We start from the raw sequence: 22,530 nt of genomic DNA, 5'->3' as shown, positions 1-22,530 counted from the left end.
TCTTACTAAAAAACAAGTGCAGAAGGGGCATTCTCTTCATTTTCCTATTCCAGCCCAAGAGAACCAGTTCTAAGTCTTTAAAATATCAATTAAAATGATTTATTTGAGTGTTTTCACTGCACTTTCATGTGCATAAACATGGGAGTTTCTAAAACTCTTCTTCTTTCTTTTCCTTTTGTCATGTTTCTCTTGCTCATTCTTTTCTTTCTCCTTCTTATATTGTATGTCTGTTATCTACTTCCATGCTGAGCACCCTGGAGGAGGGAATGGGAAAGATATCTATAGGGGAACAGAAGAATAAATGAGAATGAAGACTGATAGTAAGACTCAGTGTCAAGCATTGCTCAGAGCTTTCATTTAGTATATTTTTATTAAAGAGTTAACTGGATTTGTCCCCAAAAAACATTCTGCAGAATTGCTCTAACATCCATATGATTATAAGTAAAAAGATAAGTGACTGATATTTGCTGTATTTTACCTTACTTCTTTGTATTTTTAAAGCCATATATTTGCAATTCAAAGGAAAATAAAAAATAATGCACTTTCTTTTTGGTACCCTGACTTCCAAAATATTTTCATTTGACTATTTTCTAGTGTATGAATAGGAAATTATGCCAATGTTGGTGTATGTAAGTCTCTTTAAAGATTATAAACGCCTTGAGAATAAGACTGATTTCATACTATTAAACAATGTATCTTTGAATATACTTGTGCGTCTTTATTTTATATTAGTTTAATTGGTAATTCTTTGATCTCCAGTTTTGTTTTTCTCATATTTTCCTTAAAATGCAGTGTCATTTTTTTAAGTATTAGGATTTGGGATTGCAGGATCCAGAAGGAAGGGGTGGCTATTATAGTACCTGTAGGATTAATCTGAAGAAGATAAAAATCCATTTTATGTCATTTCTGCAGAAATCCAGGAGGAAAAAGTACACTGAAATATAAATCCTCACTTTAGAAGCTCATTGGCTTCCTCTGTTACTGTATATTGTATTTTGCCATGTATAATGCACATGTTTTTGCCCAAATTTGTGAGGGAAAATAAGGATGGACATTATACACAGGTAGTACGAGTTCTGTTTCCCTGAGAGTTTGGGCCAAAAACGTGGGTGTGCATTATACACAGGAGCACATTATACATGGAAAAATACAGTAAATATGGGAAATAAAATATGGGGCAATTTTAGAGAAATAAGCTTGCATATTTGTTGAAGTACCTTCTTATCAAACTAGATCAGACACCAAGGAAAGCTCAGAAACAGATTCTGGATAAAGATATAAATGAGATCACATTTTACTTTTTAATTTGAATGATTTGCTGGGATCACCCTAGTGATGAACTTCATATCTCCTGACGTTCAACTATATATCTGAACAAACATTACCATCAAAGCATGTATTTGGATTATCTTCAAAAGCTTTTTAATGGAATTCATTTTATGTTTAACTGAATTTAATGTTGATGGTCATCTTATAGCACACCTGTTGTTTTTGAGGTTTTAATTTTTTTCTTTACTTGGAGTTTATGACACATATCATTAAACGATTTTTTTCCCAAAAATATGAATCAGACATGTGTAGCACTATAAATGTTTTGCTCTTTCCTTTGCACATGAAAGACAACTTGACTAGCATAGAATTGTTGAATCATAATGCCTTTTCATCAAATTCTGCTCAAATGAATCTGTTGTCTTCTAGAATTTGGCATTGAGAATCTAAAGCAGGTCTGGTTTTGGTTCCTTTGTGGCTAACTTTTTTTTGCCCATTGCTTTTATTCCTTTAGAATTCTTTCTTCAACTGTGATATTAGAAAATAAAATCCCCACAAACGATATATCCCATTCTCTTTCAATTATTTTTCTAGTATATAAATTTAATCTTTCTATTTGCAGAGTTGGGTTTCCATGGTCGGGAAATAGTTCTGCATTTTTACCTTTATTTATTCATTTGCTCTATGTTGTAGGCAGAATGACGCCCCCCTCCAACCTGAAAGATGTCCATACCCTAATCCCTGGAATCTGTGACTATGTTATGTTACACGGCAAAAGAGACTTCACAGATATAATTAAGATTATAGACCTTTAAATAGGGGGACTATCCAAGTGGCCCAAACTCCTTATATGAGCCTTGAGAGCAGACGAACTTTTCTGGTTGGAGGCAGAAGACATGTGGCAAAAGCGACCGTCAGAGAGATTCAAAGTGTGAGACAGCCTCTAGGAGCAAAGATAACCAGCAAGAAAATGTGGACCTCAATCTCGTAATCTCAAGGGACTGTATTTGGCCAACAACCTGAATGAACATGGAAATGGATCATTCCCTGAATGAACTTGGAAATGATCAGATAGGAAGCCAGGCTGACCACCACTTTATTTTGACCTTGTGAGACCAAGAGCAGAGGAACCAGCTGAGCCTACCCATTCTTCTGACCCACAGAACTGTTAGATAATCAATTTGTGTTGTTTTAAGCCACGAAATTAGTGATGATTTGTTACAGCAGCAACAGAAAACTAATGTATTCTATTTGTTACATTATTTTTTTTCTTTCAAGGATGATACCTTACCCATTCAAGAGGGAGTAACACGAATAATTTAACTTTCTCTGCTTTGCTTCGATTTAGAAATTCAAATATTCAATCAGAAGACTTATAGGTATGGTGGAGCTAGATTTCACTTCATAAGCAGAGATGTAGAAGGAAGAAGTCTATGGAAATATTTTTAAATTTTGACTCTAAATTTAACATACAGATTCATGTCTTGTGTCATAACTCACGTCTCAAAACATATATCCAAAAAAGCTTGCTAAAATAAAATAATGAGCATGATGACATGTACAACAGTTAAATCCATTTGTATGGATGTTACCTTCTGAAAGACTGATGAAATTCTTTCAGACTGAGTTAGATTTATGAGTGAAGTTGAAATTGAAAAAGGCATGTGGTCGAGCTGTGTTTGAACATATACTCATGTAGATACAGGGACAGGCAACCACTTATATACCAGGACTTCTTTAGAACAAGTGTAACTCTCAGTTAGTACAATGTTGTAAAACTGAGCCTGGTAGAATGAATTAATCCAAGTGGTTATTTTTAAACAAGATTGATGTGAAGAAAATTAATGAATCAGACGAAACATCATAACTAACATTTTTTTCCTTAAATCTCACGACTTAGTCTCTTTGCAAGACAAAGTAAACTTGCTGATTTTTTTCATATATTCAGATGTCTAATAGGCATTAAATGCAAAAATATGAACAACCAGGTCAAAGAAGAACTAAGAGGAGAGATCAAAAGATACATAGAAACAAATGAGAATGAAAATACATCCTGCCAAAATTTTGGGGATGCAGCGAAAACAGTTTTAAGGGGAAATTTATATCATTACAGGCCTATCTCAAGAAACAAGAAAAATCCCAAATAAATGACCTCACGTTACACCTTAAAGAACTAGAAAAAGAAGAACAAATGAAACCCAAGGTCAGCAGAAAAAAGGAAATAATCAAAATCAGAGCACAACTAAATGAAATAGAGAACAAAAAGACAATAGAAAAAATTAATGTGACAAAGAGCTGGTTCTTTGAAAAGATTAATAAAATTGACAAACCCTTGGCTAGACTCACTAAGACAAAAAGAGAAAAGACACTAATAAACAAAATCAGAAATGAAAGAGGGGAAGTTATCACGGATGCCACAGAAATACAAAGGAACATCCAAGAATACTATGAAGGACAATATGCCACCAAATTCAATAACCTAGAAGAAATGGACAAGTTCTTAGAAACATATAACCTTCCTAGGCTGAATCACGAAGAATTGGAAAACCTAAATAGACTGATCACCAGTAAGGAAATTGAATCAGTCATCCGAACTTTCCCAAAAGAAAAAGTCCAGGACCAGATGGCTTCACTACTGAATTCTACCAAACCTTCAAAGAGGATCTAATACCTGTCCTACTCAAACTCTTCCAAAAAATTGAAGAAACAATACTCCCTAGCTCATTTTATGTAGCCAACATTACCCTGATACCACAACCTGGTAAGGATACACACAAAAAAGAAAACTACAGACCAATACCTCTGATGAACACAGATGCAAAAATCCTAAACAAAATTCTAGCAAGTCGAATGCAACAATGCATTAAAAAGATTATTCATCACGTCCAAGTGGGGTTCATCTCAGGGGCACGAGGATGGTTCAACATACACAAATGATCAATGTGATACATCACGTAAACAAAATAAAGGACAAAAATCATATGATCATATCAATTGATGCAGAAAAAGCGTTTGACAAAATACAACATCAATTTATGATTAAAACACTTAATAAAATAGGTATAGAAGGAAAATACCTTAACATTGTAATGGTCATATATGACAAACCCTCAGCTAATATGGTAATTAATGGTGAAAAACTGAAGCCCTTTGCTCTACGTTTAGGAATATGACAGGGCTGTCCCCTATCACCTCTGCTTTTCAACATAGTGTTGGAAGTCCTCGCCAGAGCAATCAGGCAAAAGAAATAAAAGGCATCCAAATTGGGAATGAAGAAGTTAAATTGTCACTCTTTGCAGATGACATGATGCTATATATAGAAAATCCTAAAGATTCCACAAAAAAGTTATTAGAAACAATCAACGAGTACAGTAAAGTTGCTGGCTACAAAATCAACGTACAAAAGTCCATTGCATTCCTATATACTAACAATGAAATCTCAGAAAAATAAATAAAATTTTAAAAAAATTCCTTTTGTAATTGCAGCAAAAAGCATAAAATACCTAGGAATAAACTTAACCAAGGATGTGAAAGAAATTGCTGAAAACTATAAGACATTTTTAAAAGAAATTGAAGAAGACACAAAGAAATGGAAAGACATTCCATGCTCATCGATTGGAAGAATCAACATAGTTAAAATGGCCATATTACCCAAAGCAACATACAGATTTAATGCAATCCCCATCAAAATCCCAATGGCATTTTTTAAAGAAATAGAATAAAACATCATCAGATTTGTTTGGAACCACAAAAGACCCCGAATAGCCAAAGCAATCCTAAGAAAAAAGAACAATACTGGAGGTATCGTACTCCCTGTCTTTAGCTTGTACTACAGGGCAACAATAATCAAAACAGCATCGTATTAACAGAAAAATAGACACATAGACCATGGAATAGAATTGAGAACCCAGAAATGAACTCACATAAATATGGACACATAATTTTTGACAAAGAAGCAAAAGTCATACAATGGAGAAAAGACAGCCTCTTCAATAAATGGTGGTGGGAGAATTGGAAAGCCATGTGCAAGAGAATGAAACTGGACTGCTATCTGTCACCATGTACCAAAATTAATTCAAAATGGATCAAAGACCTAAGCATCAGACATTAAACAATAAACTGCATAGAAGAAAATATAGGTACTAAACTTATGGACCTTGGGTTCAAAGAGCATTTTATGAATTTGACTCCAAAGGCAAAGAGAAGTAAAAGCTAAAATAAATAAATAGGACTATATCAAACTTAAAAGTGTCTGGGCAACAACAAAAAAAAAAACATCGACAAAATAAAGAGGCAGCTAACTGAATGGGAGAAGATTTTTGCAAACAACACCTCCGATAAGGGGCTAATATCCAAAATATGCAAGGAACTCATACAAACTCAACAACAAGAAAACAAACAACCCAATTGAAAAATGGGCGGAGGACTTGAAGAGACATTTCTCCAAAGAGGACATACAAATAGCAAATAAACAATTGAAAAAATGCTCAACATCACTAATCATCAGAGAAATGCAAATAAAAACCACAATGAGATATCATCTCACCACAGTCAGAATGGATATCATCAACAAGGCAAATAGTAACAAGTGTTGGAGAGGCTGTGGAGAAAAAGAACCCTCATATACAGTTGGCGGGAATGCAGATTGGTGCAGCCACTATGGAAGGCGGTGTGGAGATTCCTCAAAAAACTAAGAATAGAATTACCATATGACTCAGCAATCCCTCTCCTGGGTATCTACCCAAAAAATCTGAAAACATTTATACATGAAGACACGTGTGCTCCAATGTTCATTGCAGCTTTGTTTACGGTGGCCAAGACATGGAAACAACCAAAATGTCCTTCAATAGATGAATGGATAAAGAAGTTGTGGTATATATACACAATGGAATACTATTCGGCGGTAAGAAAAGGTGAAATAGTGCCATTTGTGACAACATGGATGGATCTTGAGATTATAATGCAAAGCGAAATAAGTCAGACAGAAAAAGTAGAGAACCATATGATTTCACTGATATATGGTATATAAGACTGAAAACAACAAAAGAACAAGACAAACAAGTGAACGAACAAAAACTCATAGACACAGACAATAGTTTAAGGGTTACCAGAGGGTAATGGGGGAGGGGAGCTCCAGATGAGGGTAAACAGGGTTTAATATATGGTGATGGAAGGAGAACTGACTCTGGGTGGTGAACACACAATGTGAGATATAGATAATGTATTACAAAATTGTACACCTGAAATCTATGTAACTTTACTAACAATTGTCACCCCAATAAATTTTAATTAAAAATATTATTTATCTTGTTTATGTACTTTAATATAAATTCATCCTTTATTTATTGTATAGTATAATAATGATCATGCATTTTAAGGCTGAATCCACCACTTCCTTCTTGGCTTTGAGCAAGTATTTCCCATCCCTGTGCCTCTTACCTCATCTGAAATGGGAACCTCTCACAGATGGTGTTTGGGAGAAATGAGAAAATAACTATAAAAGCTATAAAGCACAATGGTGTTCAAATGGGCATCAGCTTCATTTAGTGAGAACCTTCCTTTTCACACATTCTCTTCTAGACGCTCAGGAGGAAACGGTAAAAGATGAGGAAGGCATGTCTCCAACTTTGAAAGAACCCACAACCTAGCAGAAGAGACAGAAAACTGATCAGAGCGTTAGCGCAAATGAGGTTAATTACCAGGATTGATGCATGTACATAGTACCATGGGAATATGGGAGCAAAGATTGATTCAGCCTCATGAGAAGTCAAAGGAGGTTTTATAGGAGTGATGACTCCTGAGCAAAATTGACTGTTGAAAATTGCCAAGTGAAAAAATTTCACTCAACAGCACAAGAGAGACACAGTACAACTGGCAAACAGGTATGCATGTGGGAAGACATTAAATCAGGAGCCTACGTCATCTGCTCAGGGAATAGTAAGTATTGAACCACTTCCCTGGACAAGACCTGGGGATAAAACTATTTGAGCGTTTTGCTTTCATGGCTTTGTCCTTCAACACAGAGCCACCTGCCAGCTAAAGCCAGAAGGCTATTTTCAGTCAATGTACTCCTGAGTCATTTATTAGGCAGCTGCGCTCTTCTTCAAGCTAGGCTGCCAAGATGTGGGTGGTTGTGCAAACAGTGTGGACGGGTGACCAGATGTATGCCAACGAAATCAGTGCCCCAGAGAGCCAGCCGATGATGTCAGCAGAAAGGTCTGTCTTAAGGAATGCAGAGACAGACAATGAACAAAGCGTATATTTAAAGCCTGACACAAGTTACTGTATTCACAATTTCACTACATTGAACCAAAGTGGCTCTACACTTGTACATCTCAGAGCCTTTCACACCGTATGTCCCTATGCTCCATTTTAACCTCATTTTCGGGTACTGGTACCATACAGTAAGAACAATCAGAGTCAAGTTTTATTTGGGGAAAAGCCTCCAGGGGTATTTAGAAATTCATAAAAGAAGAGAGTAGAAAATTTTCTGTTTAGGATAATACTGAATAAGACATGAAGTTTTTTCCTCAGTGTAATTAATATTGTTTTCCTTTGACTGGATTGGATTGAATTATAAAGCAGAGCCCAGACCAGCCCAGGAAGTAATAAAGGAGGCACCCGAGTAGTTATGTTTAAGGAGGAGAATGAACTCATTCCAGGGAATACATGACAGTTGAATTGGGAGAATATCCCAATTAAAGCTAAAGCCATGTCAACCAGGAACATCTGGCGCCTTTAACTTCATGGATATTTATTTATGGATTTTGCCATAAATAAAATGAACTGACTGCCAACACTGCCTTAAAATTCCCCTCAGCTTGACCAAACTTTAGGCAGGCTTCTTTCGGCCTCTAAGCCCGACCTACCTTTCCTTAGAGCACTTACTTTAGATATCATATACAGACATGCAATTCTTTCTTTGCTCCTTTGAGATATAAACCTTTTTTAAAAAAACTTCTTGCCAATTTTACAAACCAGAACAGTCTTCCTCAAAGACCTAGAAGTCATCTCTTTGAAACGTAATTATCAGGGAGGGTAGCAGCCCCGTGTCCCAGTCTCTGTGGGAGAGTAGGAGGCTATGTTTGGTGGCGTGTCTTGCTCTTAACTTGTAAAACTATCTGCTGCCATGAAGATATGAGAAAGTTCTTTTCTCCCTTTTTGGTAAAGCCAGTTAGCAAATGCACATGACATATGAGCTCTCCCTCACGCCTACGTGTCAGTGAGGCTTAAATGAGTATAGCAGTTTTTTAAAGGAGCAATTTGTCTGTATGCCTTCTCACACAATACCTGTTTTTAACTTTATTTATACTGTACTTCCAAAAATTAGAGTGAAACTGAAAATACCAAAACAAAACGAGACAAAACAAAAACACAGCCACTATGAAAACAAGACAGAAAAGAATCAAGTTTTAAAAAGGGGAGTCAATAATGGAGGAACAAGACAAAATTTTCTACCACAAGATACTTATTTTGTTCATAGATGGCCGCTGTGAGAAACTTGACTATGTGCCATAACATTCTTTCTATCCTTGTCCAGCTCAATTATTGCCCCTGCTTGTTAATAAACACTTACATTTAGCCAAATTGTACCTCCTTACCACATGGTGGATATTTAGGGTTGGGAAGAGGACATATAGGCTCCATGTAATTCCAGTCACCAGACGCCAGCAATATGTCCCTGGACATCGTTAATCAGCCAAACAGTGAAGGGAGTGTACAACAAAGACGCAGCCAATCGAAGCAACATACAAACGAATATAATTGGAAGTTCGGCATTTTCTTCTGAAACCTTAATGACAGCCTTTTCTGTTGGTTACCCCTCTTTCTCTGTGCCCTCCCTCCTGTCATCAGTCACAGCATGTGAGGTTGACAACTGTTAGGCAGCCTTTTTTCTTCTCTTACATTGATTTTAATAAAAACCAAAGCATAGTTCAAAACTAGACATGGTTCCTAGACACGGTTCCTCAACTCTAGAAATGTAATTCATCTCGTGAAGAGACATGAGGAAAGCAAAGATGTGTGTGGGTCTGGGAAAGAGAAATTTCTAGGTGCTGACAGGATAAAAGCAGGGGAATAAAAACTCACTGTCCACAAGAACAAAAGACCAGCACCTTCAACAACAACATTTTTGCCTCCCTCTTCTGTAGAAGGAACTTGTCTAGATACCAGCGACCAAAAGTCGAAAACAAAAGACTAAAACATATCTCAGAGCCTTGAAAGAAAGATAACAAAAATGTTAATAGGAACAAGAACTAGAAGAACAAGAAAAAATAAGAAATAGAAATTTTAAAAAAAAGAAGACCAAGTAGAGAAAGATTTTAGGAAAGTATTTGCCTTTCTTCATCCCTTTCAACCAGAGAGCATTCCATTTCTTCTGCAGAACAGAGATGATATTAAAGAACTCATTTGATTTGAGCTATTAAAAATGACAGAGCTCATTGAAATGACAGTTTAAATAAGTCACCAAAAAGACCCCTTTAACCTTCAGCTCCTCCTACTCTGTTTTAGAGCACTCTGTTCTTTCCGTCCTCTTATTATACCACAAGTATTTTTTCATACCGATTACATACTGCGCACCAACTATAACTTTAAAATCAATGAGTGAAAGGTCAGGGAAAAAATTGATTGTCAACAAACAGATTCTGTCTTCTCCCTAAGAAATCACTCTTGCAGGGAAGAACAAAAAAGAGGCCCTTTTTTAAAAAGTGCAATTTGAGGTGGGAAATGATTCCATTTAACTTTGGCTTGAATGAGCTCTGTCCTCTTTGTACTGCATTTTCTAAAGTTCAGGAGTCAAAATCCATGCATTTTTATTTTAATAGCACATCCTCATCACTACATTTCCTTGCTTTTAAATACCATTTCAGATTCTGGCTTTAAATATTTGGAGCCGGCAACTTGAAGGGTTGTGTTGCTAAGAGACTAACTCCTAGGTTGAAAATCAGAAATCCAGGCTTCTGTTTGCACATCTGTTACTGATTGTGTAGGACTTAGTGGAAACCTCTTCTATGTTCTGCACATCCATTTGTTCAGAAAAAATTATCTTTTTATTAACTTCACTGCTAAAGGATCAAATGTAAATTCTATTGTAGAGCAGGAAATTAAAGAAAGTTATTAGTAAGAAAAGACAAAATTGGTTTTAATAATTCCAAGATTATTTTGTCTGTGGCATTGTGAGCTGTATACCCTGAAGCCTTCCTCAGTGTTTTTGTTTAACAACTTTATTAAGATATAATTCACATACTACCACTCACTCATTCGCCCTATCCCTGGGCAACCGCCAATTTACTTTCGTCTTTATAAATTTGTCTGTTCTGAAAATTTTCTATTAATGGTATCATGCAATGTATGATCCTTTGTGACTGGCTTCTTTTGCTTAACAAAACGTTTTCAAGATTCATCCATGTGTAGCATGTACTTTTTTTTATTGTCAAATAATATTCCATCGTATGAAAATATATTTTGTCTACCCATCATCGGTTGATGGACATAAGAGTTGTTTCCATCTTAGGCTATTATGAATAATGCTGTTATGAACGTTTGTTTGCTTTTTTTTTTTTTTTTAATGTGGACATTTGTTTTCATTTTCCTTGGGAAAATGCCTAGCATTGGAATTTCTGGGTAAGTGGTAAATCTATGTTTAACTATTTGAGGAAGTGCCAGACTGTTTTCCAAAGCAGCTATACCATTTCCCTTCCTATCAGCAGAGTATGAGGGTTCCAATTTTTTCACAATCTCTCCAACCTCTCCTTGTTATTTTCTGCCTTTCTAAATTATAGCCACCCTAGTGAGTGTGAAATGGTGTCTAATGGGGGATTTGGTTTGCATTTCCCTGATGGCTAATAATATTGAATATCTCTTCATGTCCTCATTGGCCATTTGTACATAATCTATTCAGGTCTTTTTGCCCATTTTTAATTCTAGTGTCTTTTTATGACTGAGTTGTAATAGTCACTCTGTGTTATTTCCAAGTTTCCAAGTCCTGTAACTCCCAGCACAGTTGATTTGACTTGATGAAGGACAGCAGCCACTTGTCCCCTGCATGCCACCTTCTCCCAGATATGCATTTTCCAGCACAAAGTCCCTCCATTTATAAACAAGGATCCCTATGGGAAATTTAAGCTGGGGTTTCAGTCTAAGCAAAAATTTACTTCTAATGATGACTGAACTCACTTTAATTGTCAGAAAATAAAAGCTATGCAGCCCACTATGTTTCCTTTATTTGCAGTAGATGCCAGAGAGCTTGGAGACAATGGTTTACTGCCCCTAGATCTGCTCAACTAAAGTGCATTTTGTTTACTTCAAATGAAATCTGGTTCGTCTTAGAATTAAATGCCTCTTCCCCCATGTACTTTAATCCTAAATCATTTCAATTCCTTTCAGAAACAGATATTACAAATCTTTGGGGAAAAAAATGCTGGAAGATGTGTAAAAGGTACTTATACATCTTTATCTATTAAAGAAAAAAAGTCACTTTTTCTTCCCATTATGAGCAGTGCCCCTGAGAATGAAGTCTAAAACTACCTGTAACGTATTAAATCATAGAGGTCCAATAGTCTTCACCACTAACAGCAAAAAAAGCCACAAAGTCTTTCTGAATGTGAGATGGTAAAGAGTGGAAGGAGCTTTTGAATTAGTACAAGTGAGATACAGTAAATTGTATTACTAACAGTGACCTGGGGCTGCATCTCACCCCATTACCTGCCAGAGCCTTTTGTTATAGGGAGGTATCACACAGTATCTATTCTCTTCTTCCCCACAGATAAGACCTAGGCAAGATGTCAGATTAGATACAGATTTCTTTTTTCAGATCGACACATCCCTCCCCTTTCAACAATCATGTATTTGACACAATCTCTTTCAGTTTTCACTTTCCTCACTTTTTTTGATAAAGCACTACTTTAGCAGATTATTCAACAACACTCCCAAGCAGAAATATTTGCATTTTCACAGAATAGTCTTAAATAGGTGAAAGCTTCCATAACCAAAATAATGTATTTCTCGTAGTAGACTTATATTCTTCTAGGAAATAATAATATGCATAAAAACTTGTCTAAATAATGACATTGTGCAAAACACTGCCTGAATAAAATTTGGTATCTCAGGCGGACCACTCTAGAAATAATCAGATTTCAATTTTAAAAGAAATTCATATTTACCTGGTGTCGTGCAGGGTGTCCTGCGGGGTCTCTGGTCCTGCTCCCCACATAAGAACGCAGGATATGGTGAGGCCAAAAAGAAACTCCCACGGAGCCATAGGTAGGGGAGTCATACCACTATATTCTCGCTGGCGGCCAGGTTGGAGAAACAGGAAACAGGAGCCACACAATTTTCAACCCTCACTGCGCCGCTTGCAGGCTCAGCCACCATCTTCTTGCTAGCCCCCATTTTCTGCTAGCGTAGCCACAGCAGTTATATTAGTGGCCAATGGCTCACTGGTTACAGCTGACGGCCAACTAGCCACAGCTGATGGCCATCCAATCACAGTTGATGGCCATTTACTACCTGAGCCAGCACCCCTCTACGTGAGGCCGAGAGCCTGGATACTGCTCTTTGGGGCTCTGTCCCCACACCTGGTTTCAATTTTGGACTTGGATCTTTCAGGTACAAGATAGTGATTCATCATCCATGATGGAAGAAAAAAGTGAAAATGCAAACAGGAGTTAAATAAATTAAATCAAATACATGTGCATTATGGTCCTTAAAGTTAGTAACCATATTATCAATTGAATTATTATTATTTTACTATACTCATCATCAGTATTGTTATCTGATCCTTTGATGGCAAAACCATATTCTCACAGTTGACCATCTTTTTTCCGTTTTGAACATTATGATAAAATGAGGATACATAGATGAATCAGATAAAAGAAGTGACAGACCCTCACTTGCACCTCTCTTCTATCTTGATGTTCAGTGAATTTTTAGAGTGCCAAAAAACCTAACCCCCATTTTCTCTGCATTCAGTCAACACGTTCTTTCAATCAACATTTTGTTCCACTGGATGAGCATTCTTTTATCCAGTTTATTTTCTTGTTCCTAGAAGAGACCTTTCCATTTCACACTTGTTTTCATATCACAGTGCATTGATGGGCAGTAACTAGCATCTGCAGCAAAGGGGACAAAAGAACCCAGAAGTTTGTTTCTCAGACTGAAGCAGATTTCAGGTCCAATGTTCACTCTCCTCTTCCTGGGTCCTTCGCTTTCTCCATTGATCTGCTTCCTTTCTGACAAAGGAAGAACGGGACCAGAATAAGTGAAACTTTATAAATGGATAATAAACCCTGATTGTACTAAGAAAATACTTTATAGGCTGGAATAATTTACTAATGGAGTTAAAATCAGAAGACATTGAGTGTAATCTTATCAATATGTAATGGAGACATAGTGGAATTCAGAGAACCAAGACTTGCCGTTCTAAGTTATTTTTCTATTATTTTGTTATTTAGTGATGGCAACTCATCTGATAAAACAAATCCAACAGTGGAATGATTAGATTGGTATATTTTGTAAGTCAAATACAGTCAACTCTTAATCTCAAATGCAGTTCCTTTAAATTAAGGAAAGAAAGAAAATCAAACTAGCATTTATTGTATGTCAGACACTATGCTAGGTGGGTTCCTTTTTCTCAATATCCTCATTTCACTGAGGAGGAAATGGGAGGTTTCCCCATGGAAAATCCATGATTTTCCTAATGCCTTCCACATAGCAAAATGTTCTACCATGAATCACCAGGTAAATAGAGCAATCAATTTCAGTGAGGAAAGGAAGTAAAGGGCACAGTTATTAAACACCCCGTCTGCACCAGGCACTGTGCAAGGCAAATAGATACGATGTCTCACTGTCCCTGTTTTACAAGGAAATGAAGACTTTGAAAGGTTTGTTGGTGTGCCCAAAGCTGTAAGTCTGTGCCTGGAAGAGCAAGGAGCCAAAACCAGGTGTTCCCGACTCCCAAGACCATTCTCACTTCACTATGCCATGCAGCACTGTGGCTACAGCCATTAGCCCAACAACACTCAGGTGTTTTACTGGAGTTAAGCTATTAGTGTAATGGGGACTACTATTCAAAACTACAAAGCTCACAGGCACAATTAAGACAAGGACATGGGAAAGGCATTTTTTAATGCCCCTTTATAAGTGGAGGAACGTGTGGTACCTCCTCTTCACTAATCAGTGATCAAGGCAGGCTGCATGTAGCTTGAGAGTTTCTGGGAAAGTAATTTAGAAAATGTTTCACTGCCTTCATTTTACACATATAAAATACAAAGTTGTAAATAAACTCTTGAATCCTGTGGACAGATCTACTCTCCTTTCTGCATTTCATTCTCCTTTTTCCCCTCTCCAATTTGATACTGTAATTGATTTGGGTAACATCTGACATAAACTTGTGAGTGAAAATAAGCAGTATCAATGTATCACAAACAGTTCCTTGTGTGAAAAGAATACTACTTGTAAAGTTAAGCAATTATTAGTGTGTATTTGTTATGAATCAGATAGTTCCGTTTTCTCCTTCTATTTAATAAGTATAGCATTCAGCTCCTTTAGTGGCTAGGGCAAAGGGTTTTTCAAGAAACGAATCAGTACACATACCTCTTACTAAAGTAACTCTTTCTCTCTCAAGTGCTGTAAAGAAGTGATCACCTCAACATTCAGAATCTTTCAACAAAATTCTAGTTTCCATAACTGTGGAGAATTTAGTCCGTCAGCCTGACAGCATCTTTATAGCTACAAATATGCCAGGGTGAAAATAATTGCACGTCAGACCAGACATCCTGGAATCTTTCCACTGGTCTCATCTTGTAAAAAAAAACAAAAACAAACACAAATAAACCCTGCCTGAACTGAGTTTTGAAAACCAACACCTGATTTAAAAAAAGAAAAAAAAAAAAAAAGCTTTCCTCTCTGATAAATCTTTTTCGTTGCCTTTGGTCTATTAGCATAGCATTTTGTACACAAAGGGCAGCGTGCAATATGTAGGTTTTTGCTGGGCATATTAATAAGTAGCTCATAGATTTCTCAAATTCTCCAGGTTTTATTTTTCAAATTCCATAAAAAGCTACCCTCATCCAGCTATGTGACAAACATTTTCAAATGTTTCTGCAAAATCTCAGGGCTTGCATCTTGAAGGGAACATCTCTCTCTTTTTGAATTCCTCTATAACTGAAACGCAGGGTTTTACTGTTTTCCCATATTTGGGACAAGAATTTATTCCTTGGACCTAGCAAAAAAGCCTATGGATGCGTCAGTACCATTGATAGAGCAGGAGGCATCTGGGGTCCCTATAGTTTAATTATCTTTCCTCCCAGGCCATATACATCCTTTATATTTCAGGCACCCCAGTTAGACCCCATCTTATCTGAATTTTTTGTTCCATAGTTGAAAATGTGGAATGAATAAAAAGAGGGGAAAAAAGCTCTTGTGTATTAATGAGACCTGGTGTCCTCTTGTTAAACATTTGCACTCTGAATCTTATGCACAATACCCTCCGTAACCTTTTTTTTTAAAAGGATTGTACAGTTTGTATTCAGCTCTCATTCCTCTTGACATTTCATCATTGGTGCTCGAGTTCAGGACCCCCGACTGTTCTTTCTCATTTTCTACCATACTTATCATTTTTATCTTTTTAGCAGTTTCCTACACTTTTTCCTCATCATTACAACTCTTATAAAATGTGGTTATTCTACTAAATACTAGCATATGATCCTGCTCAAAAATGATTAAGGCACTGATTTGGCCAGATTTGCCCAGATTTGCTCAGAGTAGTTAAAGAGTCAAAGGTGAAATTTTTCAGCCAATTATTTTTCATGCTCTTTATAAAATCTGTAACAATGTCAGCAGTATTTGAAAAGTTAAGGGAGAAATTTAAAATCTTGTTTTGCTTTTAGAGTTTTATTGTTTCTCTTCTTTAGTTTATTTGCTTTGCTTTTTTTTTTTCAAAAACACTGAATGATTTAAGAGAAGAGTCAGAAAATATAGACAAGTAAACTAAGAAAATAAGGAACATATAATCTCATCTATATAGAGGCAACCACTGTTAATATCATATAGCATATTTTTGTCAGATTTCTTTCTATACACACATGCATACATATATAATTTCATATCAATTTCTATACACATTTGTGTGCACACATATAATTTTAGTGTACCAAATCTGATTTTAAGAATTTGTCTTTGACTATATAAGGTCCATCTCACTAAATATTTTTAAATGACTCCATGGTTTTTAATTTATGGTTGAATAGTCATTCGTAAAAAAATACTTTGTTGGTCTTCACGTTACTTAAAAAGCTTCTTTATTACAAATAATACAGAGCAGCCAAGATTGAATAAAGATGGGCTTGAAAGTTAAAAAATCTTGAAGAACTGACAAAATTGTTTAAAAGCATAAAAGTTTGAAATATAATCCTTGGTTTAATAAATTTTCAAACTGGTGAGCAAAATGGTAACTGGCAATAATGATGCCCAACTGGCTTTAAATTAAAAAAAAAAAAAAATTTGGTTTTATCAGCTTACTAGGAATTTCCCTAGTCTGTGGTCCCTCGTCTGTCCCACATTCTCCTTGGGTATGCCAGACAATTCTATGGGTTTAACCATTACCTCCATGAAGAAGTTTCCGAAGTCTACAGCACTGAATATATTCATCAAGGGTCTTTCAAGATCACTCTGCTCAGATAATCAACAACTCACCTTGATCTTGAGATGCACCCGTTTTATGTTCACCACAAAACAAAAGTTTGGTGTGAATATGTGGCAGAAAACAATTTTGTTTTTTGCCTTATGTGTAGTTTACAAAAGCAAAAACAGTGGATGAAAAACATGTAAACTCTGTTTTCAGCAATACTAGGAGAGGGATAAAATATGAGAACATAAAACTGTATCTCAGGGGTGCTAGCAGTAGTAGACTCTGCAGACGCTGTGCAGGGAGAAGAAATGCAGCAGATGTGGAGAGTGCAAGAGGGTAGAGAATAGCACAAGGGAACAGATCTTTGCAAATTCCAGCACAAATCTACTGCCTGTTACTCATGGACTCAAGGAAGTGACAATGCTAGATTCTTGCATAAAACAAAAGTTTCAAGACCAGGAGAAGGACAGGGTAGAGGTTAAAGAGAAGGCCTACAGAAAAGACACCTGAGTGTCTTCTACCACCTTCATGTGATGATGTACATGGCTGCTGAACAAGGCCAGGCAAGGAATTATGTTGAGATAGTAGCCTAGCTTCTGACTGGTGAGTACTCACTTCCTTCCATCCTGCCTATAGCTCTTAATAAATTTCAAGTTTTACTTTCAACTTGGAGAATATGACTATATTTGGTCTGCCATCAATGTACACCAGCAAGTTCTCACATTCCCATTTCCTCTTTGGCCACCCAAAACATTTAGGTTTACTCCTTTACTTAGGTCAAGGTACTGTCTCCAGAAAGGATTTTTCTTCTTTTTTTTTTTTTTTCCGTTTTTTGTTTGTTTGTATGTAACTCTTTTATCCCAAATCTTCAGAAACCATTGATTCACATGCATGTTTTCCTTTTATGACTATATTGATTAAACATCATTGGGCCTGCTTTGTACTAGGCACATTCAGCTAGATCCTTTGGAAAATACAAATATATTTGAGACACTGTCCATAGCTCTAGAAGTTCAGAATCTAGAGGCAAACTTTCAGCTTCCAGAATGAAGGGCCATCACTGAGCAGAGAGAGGGAGAGTGGGAAAAATTATCTGAGGAAAGAAGAGACTTGTGCCTATAGAATGGAGGGTCATTCACATTTGTTGTCAAAACTTCAATTCAGTGCGTTTAATGGAACAAACAAGGCTAGGACCCACTTCCCCACTGCCTCAGTCAGTAATGGGTGAAAATTATAATTTGAGTATCTCCTCATAAATGAATGGCTGTTTGATGACTATGTAAAACTTAAACATGTCTTCTGCCTTCTCTTAATTTTCAGGATTTTATCTAACTCAATTTTCAGGCTGAACTGTATCTAAAAGCCAATTATAACTCATCTTTTTAGCCTGGGTGTCTGCTCCATAGAAATAGAATAAGAGGCATAAATGTAATATTAACCTTTCTAGTAGCCACATTAAAAGAAAGGTAAAAATGAAAATTAGTAGATTTTATTTAATTGAATATATAAAAATTTTATCATTTCAACATTAAATTAATATGAAAGAAAGTATTGAGATTTTTGCATTCTACTTCTCATATTTGAAATCTGGTGTGTATTTTACACTTATGACACATCTTCATTTGAACTAGCCTCATTTCAAGTTCTCAACAGCGACATGTGGTAGTGACTATTGTATTGGATGACACAGATCTACATGTCTCTTTAGAGCATCTTTCCATCTCTTGGAGCACGCACGTGTGTTAGGAAGTGTAATGCTAGGCATAAATAGTCTACTTTTTCCTTTAATGTTTGGGGTTGGGGAATAATGTATTACCTACCTGATAAATATTTTGAGTAGAAAATCATTTGCAATAGTTCTTTCTCATAACCGTGGCCATTCACGTCACCAAGAATTTATTTCAAGAGGTTACCATATTCATAATTAAGGTAAATCCCTAAGCTGGCAAGCAATTTGTTATTTTCTCAATTACACGTAAACATCTGAAATCGAGAATTTTAGTATTTTCACTTCAAGGAGATCCTATAGTGTAATAGAATACATAATGCCATTGCTATTCTGTTCCACACAAGAGACCAAATAAAAGGAGCTTTATGATTATCAAAGGAATCTGAAGACCTGTGATCTCAGGTGAGAAAGTTTCACTGATTTTTGTATTTTTCAGCCCTTAGGGCATCCCAAAATGGGTCGTTGTTGTTGTTGTTGTTGTTGTTATATAAAGTATATGTTCTTCGGAAAGCAGAACTCGTGCCAATTTAGTGCAATTTTAAGCAAAGCATAGCTTTTGAGGTAGTCCGAACTTGACCTCTATGGGGGAGCACCATCCTTAACTGCCATGGGAGCTATAACCTGGGTCATTTTCTTAGCCTGAGCCTCCATTACCTGGTCTGTACAATGAGATTAATAATACTGCTTTGAAGGTCTTTTGTGAAGATGAAATGAGATAATCTATGAAAAGTGCTAGAACAGGAGCCTCCTGGGGAGTGGCCACATGTTGCTTTCCCATCCTTAACTGAAGTAATCCCATCACCTGATCCAGATGCACCAAAAGCCCATGACTCTGAATCTCTTAATAATTTCTCACTTTTTGATGACACATACTTGTGGGGGATTTTTTGCTGTCAATTTCTAAATTTTTGCAATTTCTAAGGCGAAGAGCCTGTCCCATAGTGTGGTTGTCAGGCCCTAATGAGCTGGTGGGAGAGAATTCTAATGATTAGCGTTTCTGGAAATGTTTGGTGGGGAGGGAGGAGAAGTTATTTCTTCAGGGCTTAACCTGATTAGTAAGGTGATAAGTTTGAGATCATATAGGGGTAGGTTTCTCTGCTTTCTGTCTGTTTCCCAAGGCACCTAAGTTCCTGGGTTAGTATTTTTATTTTTATTTTCATTTTCTTTTTATGAATAGTTTTGCTCATTTCTTAAAAGTTAAGAGACAGAGATATAAATCTTGAGTAAGTGTCCCAGAAAGGAAACTTTTAGCAGCAGCAAAGCCAATTTCCTATTCCACAGAACAGCTAATAGTCATTGTCCAAAAAGCTGCTTTACATACTAGCATGTCCAGGACTGAGCTGAAATTTCTACCCAGGAACTAAAGAGGTAGTAGAAAGTCTTCTGCTCTGAGCTATGCATCACCCTTCAGCAAAAATTGATTGGACCAAATTTACTAAAGAGCCATCTGTATAGTGAAACAATGGTTGAAGGGATTAGAAAATTCTAGCACACAAAAAACAAAAAGCAGTGCGGGACCATCACAGCTGGTTGAAATGTTTTAAACGATAGCATTGTTATGTACATGCCCAAGTGCATAATTGACAACATGAGTAGAAAATAAGGAGTGTGATTTCAGCTGTAAGTAGAACTAACAAGTCAGGTTGCCCAGAGCTGGCATGATATAGTTTATGAGAGAGTGAGTTCTCTTTCAGTGGGATGAATAAACACGTTGTGTTTCAACAATCAGCACAAGAGAATAGATGGGAGGTAAGTGTCTGTAAGTGGTTAGACTACATGACCTTGAAGAACTTCTTGCACTCTGAAATACTAGCATTCAAAAAATAATTCATTAACTCAAGAAAACATTTGAACTGCTCAGTGCTAGCTCCACAGAAAGGAAGAAATCGATCCCTATCCTCAAGTGACGTCTAAATGCAGAAATCTGCACAGGTCCAAGCTTCCAGTGAACGATCAGAACCAAGGAAAAGAACTAAGGCAGCTCTACTATGCATAGAATTTGGAGTAATTCATTTCACAGAATAAGGTTTTCTGTGAGAAGAATACGCTGAGAATTATGAAGTATGAGGGAAGGCTAGGAATTCAGAAAAGACAGTAAAGAGAGTCATGACTATGCTTCCACTCAGTGAGGAACCCAATGTCATGATTTCAGGGCTAGAAAGTGACTTTGGTGACGCTAAGCTTGGAAGGATTTTGTCTGGTTCTCCCCCCCCCCCCAATTAACAACCCCTATCTCATGGTTCCCATCTTTGTATAAAGTTCAAACACAGTTTAGTTCCTCAAAATGATGTATATACACATACATGCTAAAAATTAAGAGGTTTCTTTTTAGATTTCTCTAACTGCAAAACTCTATATAGCTTCATCAAAGTTGAATGGTTGTGTGTGTGTGTGGGGGGGGTTCCTTTCTTAACAGCTTCCCTAAGCACCCTATGATTTCCTGAGCTTTTGTGGGAGACAGAATAAGTACTAATTATTTTAAATAATTTGGAAAAAGAATTTTGTGCATTAGTCTACTTTTCCTCGCTTATATGAAAGCAAAGTTGACCTCACTGCAGGGAATGCAAACTCAGGTCTATAGTGATTAAGCGCGAAGCATCAATAACATGAAGGGGGACAGCTGTAGCTTGACAGATGCTGTGCTGCCTGCACTACTAAGCACCTGCCTAGTGACCTTGCCTTTCAAGCCCTGTACAGGTCTATATGACCAAACAAAATACTTCTGAAGTTTGGTTGATTTAAGGGTCATTAGTTTGCAACAAGAAGGTTTCTAATATTCAGTTCTTCCCAGAAATAAACTGAGAAACTGCCTAGCAAGAAAAATTGACAAAGGTTCACAAAGGTGGACAAGTAGCAAAAAATCCTCAGGAAAAATGACCAAGAATTACGAGGCTGAAGGTGCCATTACTGCTTTCTGCATTTAGGTGTTTCACCAGTTCACGATCATGTGCTCTAGACTGTACGGTGAGGGTCTTGGAGTATTGCCATAGAAGGATACGGCGACGTGTAGAAATGGAAAGCTCTACATGCAAGGTCCTCACATTTACAGATGTGGCTGGAACCCAAAGAGCCTACTTAAGTAAGCCTAAATGACATGAGCCAGGCACCTCAGTGAGTTCACATCAGAACCAGGCCTGGAAACCGGTTATCATGTGTCTCCAAATCACTTATTATTTGATAGGAGAGACCAGAATACCAATTTACTCTTCTTTTCATTTTTCCCAAAATGAAACTACCGTTAGGTGAGTGAGAGTCTATGAACATCGTTTATCAACTTGAGTCTGCCCCCTTTTGGTCACTCAGAAAGGCAGCTTCCTTACTTGCAGCTCCTGGGATTTAGAGTGTCATTCGGTCTATTGGCAATGGAACTAAGATGTTAAGAACCAGGTGGCAATTTTGGTGAATGATAGAAAACAGGGAGATGCCTCTTTGCTTTGTTTTTAACTTTTTCTTAATTGCTTTTGATTCATTAGAACAATAGCACATCTCTGATATTTCCACCAGTTGTAGGTGACCTCTGGCAATACCTTTAATCCTGTCTGCCAACCATTTCTGTGGTCTCTTAGTCAAATGCTATTCAGTCTAATTCCTGGTCAGATTTTCAGTGGTATTAAAATTTATCTTAGGTGTGTTCTTGGTTGTCTAAATAAATGACGTGTTTTGTCACAGAAACTGATTTGATTAAATGTTGTTGTTTTTTAAAAAAACTTCCATTGTTAGTTGCAGAAATGCAAGATACAAAAAAAGGCTTTTTGATTTATTGTATATGTCCTCGTTTAATTGAGCTATCCTTCCTTCCAATTCATAATGAAGTTTTAGCGTCTTGATGAATATTGATTAAATTTTCCTACACCATATGACAGTAAGTTATATTATGAAATTTGTGTCTAAAACTTTTAGGCAC

Source organism: Rhinolophus sinicus, chromosome 17 (genome assembly GCF_057876585.1).
Source record: "Rhinolophus sinicus isolate RSI-liver-muscle chromosome 17, RSI-T2T, whole genome shotgun sequence".
In the NCBI taxonomy this organism is placed as follows: Eukaryota; Metazoa; Chordata; class Mammalia; order Chiroptera; family Rhinolophidae; genus Rhinolophus; species Rhinolophus sinicus.
This window is presented reverse-complemented; position numbering follows the sequence as displayed.